This window comes from Myxocyprinus asiaticus, chromosome 18 (assembly GCF_019703515.2).
Source record: "Myxocyprinus asiaticus isolate MX2 ecotype Aquarium Trade chromosome 18, UBuf_Myxa_2, whole genome shotgun sequence".
Taxonomy (NCBI): domain Eukaryota; kingdom Metazoa; phylum Chordata; class Actinopteri; order Cypriniformes; family Catostomidae; genus Myxocyprinus; species Myxocyprinus asiaticus.
Genome location: NC_059361.1, coordinates 7853347 through 7867148, shown reverse-complemented (window position 1 = coordinate 7867148; position 13802 = coordinate 7853347). Strand labels below are relative to the sequence as shown.

The window sequence follows — 13802 nt, the reverse complement described above, 5'->3', positions numbered from 1 at the left end:
CTCGCATTACAATGTGTATGAATTAACAGCAAGGGTTCAAGGCCAAATGCACATCTGGAGGGTGAGTGAGGGGGTGGGGGCTTTTTTAGTCCTCTGTGTTTTGGGATGATAAACAGGTTTTTTTACTAAGACCATATGGTGATGTGTGGCCCAAGAGTGTGCTCATTTCAAAATCTTCAATCTGACAGCCCAAACCCCCCAAATAAATGAATCAGTTTCCTACACTACAGTCTTTGCTGGTACTAAAATTAATTTTACAGAAATATCACAAAACAAGATCTCTTTCTGATTATATGATTTATACGCACAAAAATAATTGCTCAACTGAGATTCTAAATGGAAAAAAATATTATCAAATTCTTATCACAAATGCTGCACTGAATCCAAAACATTGTCACAAATATTAAATTTTATTACTGGAAATTAAAAAAAATAAACAAGTAAATACTGAAATAAAAAGACAGAATAATATTATCTATGATCCTTAGTTAGTAGCAAACTTTAAATAATTACTTAACTTTATCTTTTCAGTTGAGGAATTGGCAAGCAAAGTGGTGGAATATCTGAACACCTACCAATTAAGAATCAAGAGTTAATCTTTTCTAATTCACCCTTTTCCTTTTTCTGAGGTATGAGTGAGGTTGTAAAAATTCAAATGCTAAAGATTTTCATAATCAAACTGTATTATTTGTTAAATCGCATTATGATATTGTTTTCCCCTTATGCATAAACTGATAAATATTTGTTTACAGAAAACACTTTTCCAACAATCATGAAAAACATGTTCTAATTTCTCCAATCTTTAAGTCTGGTGATAAACAGTTTGAGTCAAATTATCGACTGCTTATCATACTGCCTGTATTGTCTAAAATTCTCTTGAACGAGAAAACCTGTTAAATGAACATCTATTTTGTTTCGTAAGCAACGTTTCTGCTGCTCTTCTTTTTATAGAAAATATTTGCACATCCCTTAATAAAAATCAGATAACTGGTGCTGCATTCATAGATTTCTGCAAAGTTTTTGATACAGTTAATCACACACTTCTTATAACCATATAACCAACTATATAGTTTCAATTAAATCTATCAATAAATAGTACTGCCATTATATCATCATACACCGATCAGCCACAACATTAAAACCACCTGTCTAATATTGTGTAGGTCCCCCTCATGCCGCCAAAACAGCGCCAACCCACATCTCAAAATGGCATTCTGAGATGCTGTTCTTCTTACCACAATTGTACAGAGTGGTTATCTGAGTTACCGTAGACTTTGTCAGTTCGAACCAGTCTGACCATTCTCTGTTGAACTCTCTCATCAACAAGGCATTTCATTCTGCAGAACTGCCGCTCACTGAATGTTTTCCTGTTTTTGGCACCATTCGGTGTAAATTCCAGAGACTGTTGTGTGTGAAAATCCCAGGAGATCAACAGTTACAGAAATACTCAAACCAGCCCATCTGGCACCAACAATCATCCATGCGATTATCTAATCAGCCAATCGTGTGGCAGCAGTGCAGTGCATAAAATCACGCAGATACGGGTCAGGAGCTTCAGTTAATGTTCACATCAAACATCAGAATGGGGGAAAAAATTTGATCTCAGTGATTTGGACTGTGGCATGATTGTTGGTGCCAGACGAGCTGGTTTGAGTATTTCTGTAACTGCTCTCCTGGGATTTTCACACACAACAGTCTCTAGAATTTACTCCGAATGGTGCCAAAAAAACATCCAGTGAGGGGCAGTTTTGCGGATGGAAACGGCTTGTTTTTTTTCTTTTTTTATCCCCTTTTTTCCCCCACAATTGGCATGCCCAATTCCCACTGCTTACTAGGTCCTTGTGGTCACGCAGTTACTCACATCAATCCGGGTGGTGAAGGACAAGTCTCAGTTGCCTCCGCTTCTGAGACAGTCAATCCGTGCATCTTATCACATGGCTCGCTGTGCATGACACCACAGATCTTGTATGTGGAGGCTCATGCTACTCTCCGTGATCCACGCACAACTTACCATGTGCCCCACTGAGTGAGAACCACTTAAATCGTGACCATGAGGAGGTTACCCCATGTGACTCTACACTCCCTAGCAGACCTGGCTGGAGTCACTCAGCACAATCTGGATTCGAACTCGCGACTCCAGGGGTGGTAGTCAGCGTCAATATTTGCTGAGCTACCCAGACCCCGGAAACACCTTGTTGATGAGAGAGGTCACAGAGAATGGCCAGATTGGTTCAAACTAACAAAGTCTACGGTAACTCAGATAACCGCTCTGCACAATTGTGGTGAGAAGAGTAGCATCTCAGAATGCTATTCTGATATGCGGGTTGGCGCTTTTTTGGTGGCATGAGGGGGACCTACACAATATTATTAGACAGGTGATTTTAATGTTGTGGCTGATCGGTGTATCTAAGCAGCTGTATCAGTTAAAATAGGTACTCTCTCATATAGTATACCTTGTACCTTTGGAGTTCCACAAGGCTCAATACTCAGACCACTTCTATTTCTTCAATATATGAATGATTTACCTTTAGCTTGTCCAAATTCCTACTGGATCTTATATGCTGATGACACTATCATCCTTACATCACATAATAACTTGGAACAAATCACAACCACACTTAGGTCTGTTGCGATTATTAAATAACTGTCTGGTTATTTGAGACAACCGCGATTATTGGGCATTCTAATTTCAATCATATTATAATGGCCAAACAAGGTCATTTTAAGTGAATATACTGTATAAATGCCATGAATGGCATGTTCATGTGTCATTCAGTTGAACTCCGAGTCAGAGTGTCACTGAGCCACACCGCGGACGTCAACCAGCTTATGACCGGAAGAGCGCGTGAAGAGCTTCTCAAGCGCTCTGAATCAGAAACACAACATGCCAAACTCCCAATAAAATATAAACGAACAAGGATAAACTGTGACAGTGAATGCAAAGCTCTCCGGTTTCACTTTAAATGATCGTGTAATGGCAAATGTTCCTGGTTCATACATGCAGTGACACAGGAGGAGGTGCACGCTTACTTTATTTCTGTGGTGCGATGAAATGAAACGAAATCTCCATGGTTTCGCTTTATGAGAAATAAGGACTCGTGGGTTTAATCAGAGCATTAAAATAATGTGTGAAAATGAAGAAATTAGTACAGAAATATTTTACTATTGCATAATAACAAAATATGATATAAATATAATTATATATATGCAAAATATGAGTTAAAAAAACAACATTGTAAACGTAAAATTGACCAAAACTAAAGCTGACCAAAAAGAGAGACATCTTTTAAGTATTTAGAAATATTTTGATTTTTAAAACATTATTTTTCATGTCATTAATACGTTTTTAAAGCCTTAAAAGGAAATCACATATCCCTATTTTATTATTTGATTTTTATGTTTCAAGTTCATCACAAGTCTTTCATTAAATATTAAGAAAACAGAAGCTGTTGTTTTTCTATTCACCTCGTAAAAATATTTCAGTGCAAAATCCTATTACTATAGCCAATCAACCACTTACTATTACACATTATAAATACCTTGGTTTTAAGTCTCAACACATCTTACACAAAGACAGCACATATAACAAACTAGTGAAAGATTGAAAAAAATAATATTTGTCGTCCTTAAGAAAATACGTCCTTATCTTTCACAAACTGTGGCTCATATATACCTTAATTTAATTATATTGTCATAATTTATTTCTTATCGTTTACCTATCTGGTCTCTTACTATTAAGGATGCTCTAGATCCTCTTATCCGAATTTATAATAAAATACTTTTTGCTCTTCATCTTTACACCTATCATTGTTTGGCTTTACAAAACTCAAATTTGCAATTAAATAATATTATCTTTTTTGCCTACATATACTCATGCAAGAGAATCTCAAATTACATGATCAAATCACTAACAAATTGAATAATGTACCAACCAGTTTTAAAAATAACTTTTTTTAAATATTTTTTATATATAATTCTATTTCTCAGTCAGTAAGATTCTTGTCATGCTTGCATACATTTTAAACAATCTTACACACACACATCTGTTGAACAATCAATCAAAACAATAATTTTTTTTCTTTTTTTTTAGCCTGGACAGGAACCCTTTGAAAATCAGATCTTCTGAATTAGTTCTAGAAAACATTGTTTCTACTCTTTAAACTCTTATTTCCTGTTTAAATAAATAAACTCAAAGTAGATGAAACCTAGATGAAATTAGAATGGATGAGTGTTTCAATGTACCAAACACATAACACACACAGATATGCCATCTCACATCTTAAAATACCCTTAGAACGGTGATGACAACATTGAGAATGAACCTTCCATGTTCCACAAACTAGAAGTGAGAGTATTTGATAAATAGCCATGTGATGACTTTCCGTGAGGTGCTAAAATTTCCCATGCCATGCATTGGTGCTGTCTGCCTTCCACTTTACCTTTTAACGCATGGGGTGTGGTATATTGAGGATTTACCATGTTATTGTGTTGTTTACCATTTCAGAACTACTTCAAGACATTTATGGGAATCAGTCTGTAGTGTAATATCCATGGAGATGCTCGCTTGGCTGAACTGGTTTAAGGATTGGCGGTTTGAAACTCAAGTGTCACTGATACAAGTGACCCAGTTCAGTCTTAAGCAACCTGTACCACTTACCATTGCCCTTATCTTACACAAATATCCTTGCTTACAATATGTCAAACAAATCCACAACCTACACAGATAGAACCACACAAGTCTCTGTAATGATTTCTGTAGCCCCAAAGCTATAATTCTGACTTTGTTTCTTAATAAACTGCCTTAAAGCTTCAACAAACTATAAGAACCTCTGTTTCATTTTCATCATACACACTGAAAAAAGAAGCCACTCTGAAATTAAGACAACAGACATGATCCCAGCATAATGGTTTAATATCAGGCTCATATCCAATTCTAAAAGGATCAAATATGAATAATACAAGAATCCACTATGGATCAAATATCCTACTGGATGAACATAAATTGCCATTTTACAGTGGCCAAAAATTGTTTAGTGTATCTTGTAGAATTTTATTAGACTCTTATTTTATCCTTTTAGGATGGTTTCCAAATGATAGAAATTCCATAAGCAACCCTATAGTATTTATGACTACGGATTTCTGATGTCTCCAGTCTGAACACAGTGACAGTCATAGCTGCTTACACGCCCAACAGTGTAAATAGTGCATAAGCATTTTCTTGACTGTTGGGCAACCAGTCCCCTATAATTAGAAAAATGCATAAACGTCCACAAATGGGAGCTTGGTTGCAAGAATTAATAATAACATTATAAATAATAATTTATGTGTAATATGTATATTTAATATAACAATTAATATTTACTTTTTATGTTTAATAAAATCTATTTTTATTAATAAATGTATATTTAAAAATGTATTTGTTTATATTATATATATATATATATATATATATGGGTAACTAGTCCTTTCTTTTTACAAAAATGCAAAAACATCCATAAATGAGAACAAGGTTAGAATAATTATAATAATAGTAATAATCATTGAAATGTATGTGTAATATGTATATTATTATCAATTAATTTGTACTTTTTTCTGTTTCATAAAATCTGTTTTATTAATACATTTATATTTGCATATATTTTTATTATTATATTTAATCGAATTAAATATTGTGAATAATAAATATCAATTAATCGTAAATATTTAATTATAAATATTACACATAGATAAAACATTTTAGTATGTTGATTTTGGTACATTCAATATAAATCGACCTATCTTCTACAGGGCGCACATATCACTCAAGCATTGATCAGGCGTTGCCATATGATATCAAACCACCAAAATGAGTGAAATAATAACTATGATTAATCATTATGAGAAATTCCTTCTGATAAAGCCACATCCGTGTAATTTCTTTCATATGAATAAGCAGTCAGACACGCGCCCCACACCAGCGCGCCACCCAATATCCCCGTGATAGGATACGCATGATAGCAATAAAGACCTGCACTCACCTCTATCCAAAGTGATATCCGAACGTTATATCCCAGATCAGACTCTCTCTTTTTCTATCACGCATTCAGTGTCTCTCCAACCTCATTTGCTCCAGTCTCAGTGCTATAGAAACACACACAAACCTGCTGCGTGAAGCACCGCCCACACGCACTCCCAGTGGCCACTGAGTTCCTCACGAAGCGCTGCGCTCATTCCCGCACGAGACCAGACGCGTCACCTGCACCAGTGGAGGAAGAACGTGCAATATTAAAGAGACCACGTGTCTGCAAGATTGACTGATCTTATGATATATCTTAAGACATTTGTGTTAAACTAGCAGGGAAGTGACAGACAGACAGACAGACAGACATATAGATAGATAGATAAAGTCAGAAGTTTACATACACCTTAGCCAAATACATTTAAACTCAGTTTTTCACAAGTCCTGACATTTAATCATAGAAAACATTCCCTGTCTTAGGTCAGTTAGGAACACTACTTTAATTTAAGAATGTGAAATGTAAGAATTATAGTAGAAAGAATGATTTATTTCAGCTTTTATTTCTTTCATCACATTCCTAGTGGGTCAGAAGTTTACATACACTTTGTTAGTATTTGGTAGCATTGCCTTTAAATTGTTTAACTTGGGTCAAACGTTTTGAGTAGCCTTCCACAAGCTTCTCACAATAAAATCCAGACAGAACTGGTGTAACTGAGTCAGGTTTGTAGGCCTCCTTGTTCGCACACGCTTTTTCAGTTCTGTCCACACATTTTCTATTGGATTGAGGTCAGGGATTTGTGAAGGCCACTCCAATACCTTGAGTTTGTTGTCCTTAAGCCATTTTTGGAGGGATGATTGGGGTCATTGTCCATTTGGAAGACCCATTTGCGGCCGAGCTTTAACTTCCTGGCTAATGTCTTGAGATGTTGCTTCAATATATCCACATAATTTTTTTCCAAACATAACAATGGTCATTATGGCCAAACAGTTCAATTTTTGTTTCATCAGACCAGAGGACATTTCTCCAAAAAGTAAGATCTTTGTCCCCATGTGCACTTGCAAACTGTAGTCTTGCTTTTTTATGATGGTTTTGGAGCAATGGCTTCTTCCTTGCTGTGCAGCCTTTCAGGTTATGTCAATATAGGACTCGTTTTACTGTGGATATAGATACTTATCTACCTGTTTCGAGCATCTTCACAAGGTCCTTTGCTGTTGTTCTGGGATTGATTGGCACTTTTCACACCAAACTACATTCATCTCTAGGAGGCAGAATGCGTCTCCTTCCTGAGCGGTATGATGGCTGCGTGGTCCTATGGTGTTTATACTTGCATACTATTGTTTGTACAGGTGAACGTGGTACCTTCAGGTGTTTGGAAATTGCTGACAAGGACGAACCAGACTTGTGGAGATCCACAGTCCCTTGGCTGATTTCTTTTGATTTTCCCATGATGTCAAGCAAAGAGGCACTGAGTTTGAAGGTAGGCCTTAAAATACATCCACAGGTACACCTCCAATTGACTCCAATTAGCCTATCAGAAGCTAATTGCCTAAAGGTTTGACATCATTTTCTGGAATTTTCCAAGCTGCTTAAAGGCACAGTTATTTTAGTGTATGTAAACTTCTGACCCACTGGAATTGTGATATAGTCAATTAAAAGTAAAACAATCTGTCTGTAAACAATTGTTGGAAAAATTACTCATGTCATGCACAAAATAGATGTCCTAAACAACTTGCCAAAACTATAGTTTGCTAATATAAAATCTATGGAGTGGTTAAAAAAATTGTTTTAATGACTTCAACCTAAGTGCATGTAAACTTCTGAATTCAACTATAGATAGATAGATAGGTCCATACAATGCAAGTGAATGGGTACCAAAATTTTGAAGCTCCAAAATGCACATAAAGGTAGCATAAAAGTAATCCATACGACTCCAGTGGTTAAATCCATATCTTCAGAAGCGATATGATGTGTGGGTGAGAAACTGATCAATATTTAAGTCCATTTTTACAATAAATTCTCCTCCTTGCCCAGCAGAGGCAGCTAGCATGTGCTTCAGCCTCCCAAGAAAGTCCATGTTTGTAACAGCCAGCAGATTATCCTCTGTATGAAGATTGCATGAAGAAACATTTTACCCGCCAATATTTTAGCAATCATGTCAATCATGTGTCCCATATTTCTGTTGCCTGTTTAGAATCAGAACTAGTAATGCCCGATTTACAAATGAATTAGTCATGTATTTTCTGATAACATGCTGCATTCATCTTGCCATCAATTTTCACAAGATTCCCTGTGCCTTTAGAGCTCACACACTCCCAAATCATTAGTGAGCCACCACCATGCTTCACAGTGGGGATGGTATTCTTTTCACTATAGGCCTTGCTGACCTCTCTCCAAATTACAGTGTGCCAGAAGCTGTGAGGCGTGTCAAGGTGTTGTCGGGCATATTGTAACCGGGATTTTTTGTGGTATTGGCACAGTAAAGGCTTCTTTCTGGCAACTCGACCATGCAGCTCATTTTTGTTCAAGTATCGTCATATTGTGCTCCTTGAAACAACCACACCGTCTTTTTCCAGAGCAGCCTGTATTTCTCCTGAGGTTACCTGTGGGTTTTTCTTTGCATCCCGAACAATTCTTCTGGCAGTTGTGGCTGAAATCTTTCTTGGTCTACCTGACCTTGGCTTGGCATCAAGAGATCCTCGAATTTTCCACTTCTTAATAAGTGATTGAACAGTACTGACTTGCATTTTCAAGGCTTTGGATATCTTTTTATATCCTTTTCCATCTTTATAAAGTTCCATTACCTTGTTACGCAGGTCTTTTGACAGTTCTTTTCTGCTCCCCATGGCTCAGTATCTAGCCTGCTCAGTGCATCCACGTGAGAGCTAACAAACTCATTGATTATTTATACACAGACACTAATTGCAATTTAAAAAGCTACAGGTGTGGGAAATTAACCTTTAATTGCCATTTAAACCTGTGTGTGTCACCTTGTGTGTCTGTAACAAGGCCAAACATTCAAGGGTATATTAACTTTTGATCAGGGCCATTTGGGTGATTTCTGTTATCATTATGATTTAAAAAGGAGCCAAACAACTATGTGAAAATAAATGGCTTCATATGATCACTATCCTTAAATAATATTTTTTGCATGATCAGTCATATTTTCAAAATCAACGCCAAAATTTCACAATTTCTGCCAGGGTATGCAAACTTTTGAGCACAACTGTATATATATATATATATATATATATATATATATATATATATATATATATATATATATAAATGGGGCAGATTAAACTGTTCATGAGATGGATAGCCTGAGGGAAAAAACTGTTCTTGTGCCTGATGGTCCTGGTCCTCAATGCTCTGTAGCGCCGGCCAGAAGGCAACAGTTCAAAAAGGTAGTATGCTGGGTGAGAGGGAGTGATTTTTCCAGCCCTTTTCCTTACTCTGGAAGTGTACAGTTCTTGAAGGGAGGGCAGGGTACAACCTATAACCCCCTCAGCAGTCCAAACTATCCTTTGTAGTCTTCTGATGTCCGATTTCGTAGCTGAACCAAACCAGACAGTTACTGAAGTGCAGAGGACAGACTCAATGACTGCTGAGAAGAACTGTATCAGCAGCGCCTGTGGCAGGTTGAACTTCCTCAACTGGCGAAGGAAGTACAACCTCTGCTAGGCCTTTTTCACAATGAGTCAATGTAGGTCTCCCACTTCAGGTCCTGTGAGATAGTAGAGCCCAGGAACTTGAGTGACTCCACTGCTGCCGCAGTGCTATTCAGAATGGTGAGCGGGGTCAATATTGGGGTGTTCCTCCTAAAGTCCACTATCATCTCCACTGTTCTGAGTGTGATCAGCTCCAGGTTGTCATTGCACCAGACAGCCAGCTGTTCAACTTCCATTCTGTATGCAGACTCATTGTCATTCTGGATGAGGCCGATGACAGTACTGTCGTCTGCAAACTTTAGGAGCTTGACAGAGGGTTCCTTGGCGGTGCAGTTATTTGTGTACAGGGAGAAGAGTAGTGGGGAGAGCACACATCCCTGGGGGGCACCAGTACTGATTGTACAGGTGTTGGTAGTGAATTTCCCCAGTCTAACCAACTGCTGCCTATTTGTCAGAAAGCTGGTGATCCACTGACAGTTAGAGGTGGGAACAGAGAGTTGGTTTAATTTAGTCTGGAGAATAGCTGGGATGATGGTGTTGAAAGCTGAAATGAAGTCCACAAAAAGGATCCTTGCATATGTCCCTGGTCTGTCCAGATGTTGCAGGATATGATGCAGTCCCATGTTGACCGCATCATCCACAGACCTGTTTGCTCGATAAGCAAATTGAAGGGGATCCAGCAAGGGTCCAGTGATGTTCTCCAGGTGGGCCAACACCAGTCTCTCAAATGACTTCATGACCACAAACATCAGAGCGATGGGTCTGTAGTCATTAAGTCCTGTATTTTGGGTTTCTTTGGGACAGGGATGATGGTGGAGCGTTTGAAGCAGCAGGGAGTCACCTCTTCAGCACCAGCAATCAAAATGTTCTGCTGCTGCCACTGCTGCCCAGTAGGTGGTGATACACACAAAGAATGTAAATCTGCAAAAACTAAAGAAGAAGAATGTAAAAGTGAAGATTATTAGAAAAAAGGACATAAATATTGATCTGTTTCTCACCCACACCTATCATATCACTTCTTAAGATATGAATTTAATCACTGGAGTCTTATGGATTACTTTTATTCTGTCTTTCTGTGATTTTTGGAGCATAAAAGGTCTGGTCACCATTAACTTGCATTATATGGACCTACAGAGCTGAGATATAAAGTTCTTGAGATAAAATTTTTCATTTGTGTTCAGCAGAAGAAAGTCATACACATCTGGGATGGAATGAGGGTGAGTAAATGATGAGAGAATTTTCATTTTTGGGTGAACTATCCCTTTAAATTTGCCTATAAACAATCTCCCATTAGACATGTAAGATTTTAGTATGTGAGGAAAGAGACGCGCACCACCCATGCTTTATAACCACCCAATATTTTTCTTATTTATTTATTTATTTTTAGATAAAATTATATGCAACCTTGGGACTATTAGAGAGTGGATAAATAATAAGAGAGGTGAACATATGTTTTTAAGAGTTATATTTACATTTTCTTTTTAATTGGGTTTTATTGTTTTTAAAATATATACGTTATTAACTTTCTAACATGATATCAATCCCATTTTACAGTTAACATAATTGTTGATAATATTACATGAATGTTGTATTGTTAATTGTTTTATATTTCTTTTGTATACTTATTACTGTTTTTCTGTTCTATTTATCATTCAATTTATTTTTCTCTGTTTTATTATGTTATTGCTTTGACAACACGAAACAATTTTGTTATGCAAATAAAACACTTTTTTCTGATTAACAGTTTTTATTGATTCACAGAAATGTACCTCATAGAACAAACCATATATACATAGAATCAAACTTAACCCCAAATATTACTCCTCCCCCTCCCAATCCCACCCTAACCCCAGCAACCTAAAAGTGGTCTTAAATGATATAGACACATATGTACACACATAAAAAAAAATACAAAAAAAAATAAATAAATAAAATAAAAATACAAAAAAAAAAAAAAAGAAAAGAAAAAAAGAAAAAACACAACAACAATAATCACACATCCACAAATGACAAATACCTGCCCCATTTCTCCACGAACACTTTATACCTCCCCGTTCCTCTGAAAGTAACTTCCTCAAAGGCCGCCACCCTTCCCATCTCTGAGCACCACTCCTGAAAGGAGGGTGCTCCAGCCAACCTCCAGACCCTCAAAATGATCTGCTTGGCAATCATGACACAGGTTAGGACCCAATTCTTTATGTGTCTACTTACAATGTCAGTGACTGCCCCATCACCCAAGATACAGAGTCTGGGGCAGAATAATACCTGAATACCTAACCCCTCGCATACCAGACTCTGCACCTTTAACCAAAACTTTTGAATTTCCACACACCCCCAAAAGACATGGGTTAAATCTCCATACTCTGATTGGCATCTCCAGCAGGTGGGTGTGTCTTTAAGACCAAGCCTATACAATTTAGAGGGGGTCCAATAGAACCGATGCAAAATCTTGAATTGTATACGGTGCACCCTTGCATCTCTAGATGCAGTTTTTTAAAATCCTACACAATTCTTCCTCCTCCAATTCCAGGTCTAAATCTTTCTCCCATAATCTCTTGAGAGTGGTTGAGACTCCATCCCCCAGACTCTAAATTAATAAGGAGTAATACACTGATGCCTCGTGACCTTTTCCAAAAGCAGAAATCACCTCTCCCAGAGTATCTGCCACTCTAGGGGGGCTGTATGCTATTTCCAAAAATAGTACAGAGCAAGTGTCGTAGCTGAAGATACCTAAAAAACTGAGATCTGGGGATCCCAAAATATTGAACCAAATTTTCAAAGGATCTCATCACACCACTCTCATAAAGATCACCGAGTGTATTAACTCCCTCACAATCCACTCAGACCAACAAAAAGGAGACTTATTAATGCATAGTTTGGGGTTTAGCCATAGGCTCGAGGCAACATTTAGATAAATATCTGAATTAAACATTCTGGACAATTTTGTCCATACTGAGTGCAAATGTGAAATAACAGGGTGTGATTTAACTTCTCTGGTTAGTTTGATGGAAAGGCTGTGCAATGGCAAAATAGGGGCAAGGAGTTCTTGTTCAATGCAAAACCAGGGAGGGGCTCTTTCAGGTGGAAGCGACCAATGAGCCAAATGTCCGAGTGAGACCGAATGCATAATAATAAAATAAAACACTTTTAAATTTAATTGAATAGACCTTTTTCACAGACTGTGATGGCGCGTTTCTGCCTTATTTATCTGCGTAAATCTCGCAAAAAAAAAAAAAAATAAATAATAAAAAAAATTTTTTTTTTTTTATATTATCCATTTTTTTAATATTGAGTGTAAATTTATAAATTTATAAATGTATGCTTTGTGCTATATTACCCTGGAATTAGTTTTAAAAAATGATTCACCACAGCTGAGAGAGTGACAGTAAATTTGGCATCTCCCATTTTACTGTCTTAATCCACCGCTCTTTATTTTTGTCCTCTTCTGGAAAGTCATTCAAACTTAACAGTGGATTTTTTATTTTGGTCTTGGAGCAAATGGGTAAGTGAAAATAATATTTGCTGTTATCTCCCATTCACCGCTGTCGACGTTTACCCTGCAGTCGTACTAAGTATCTCAGCGCCCTCTGCAGGAAAATAACAGTTAACAAAACTAGCAGACAGAGTGAACACAATGGTGATAGAGCACAATTTTATTGCTCTGTAAATGTTTAAAAAAATGTTTTGCTTGGTTCTGTATCCAGGGACAAAGTATGCAATATCATACAATTAACCTAATCAATATATTGGCAACATTTCAAATTAATAAGTTCAATGTCAGAACATACCGAGTTTCCCCGTAATTTCTAGTGAATTTCTTTATATGGTAGCTGCAGTTTTATCTTGAAGATGAACTCCCTTTTACGAATTGTACTTTTTTAAAAACACCTGCCTTATGAATATTAAGTACGTAACTAGACGTTCTCCGAGTGAACTTACCTGATTGGCTAAAAGATAGACGTGGTTGCGCTTCGACTAACTAACTAACGAATCACTGTTGGGGGGAGGGCTTGGCTCATGAATATGAATTATTATACGTGTGCCAAACAATCTCAGGACGACCTCTGCCATAGGTGGATTTCCGAATTCAAATGAAGGGGGCTGAGTCGGCGGTTGGGGAGGCGTACTCGCTCTA

General features: G+C 37.2%; 1 protein-coding gene across 2 annotated transcripts in view; it reads right to left on the bottom strand.

The window, feature by feature from the left end:
- pak1 (p21 protein (Cdc42/Rac)-activated kinase 1) overlaps positions 1 to 6159 on the bottom strand; it is a 71710-nt gene extending 65551 nt beyond the window's left edge. For both annotated transcript variants that reach the window (XR_007899777.1, XM_051724326.1), the window contains exon 1: positions 6018 to 6159. The gene's annotated coding sequence lies outside the window, so the exon portion shown is untranslated. The remainder of the gene's footprint in view (positions 1 to 6017) is intronic.
- Between the last annotated feature and the right edge of the window lie 7643 nt (positions 6160 to 13802).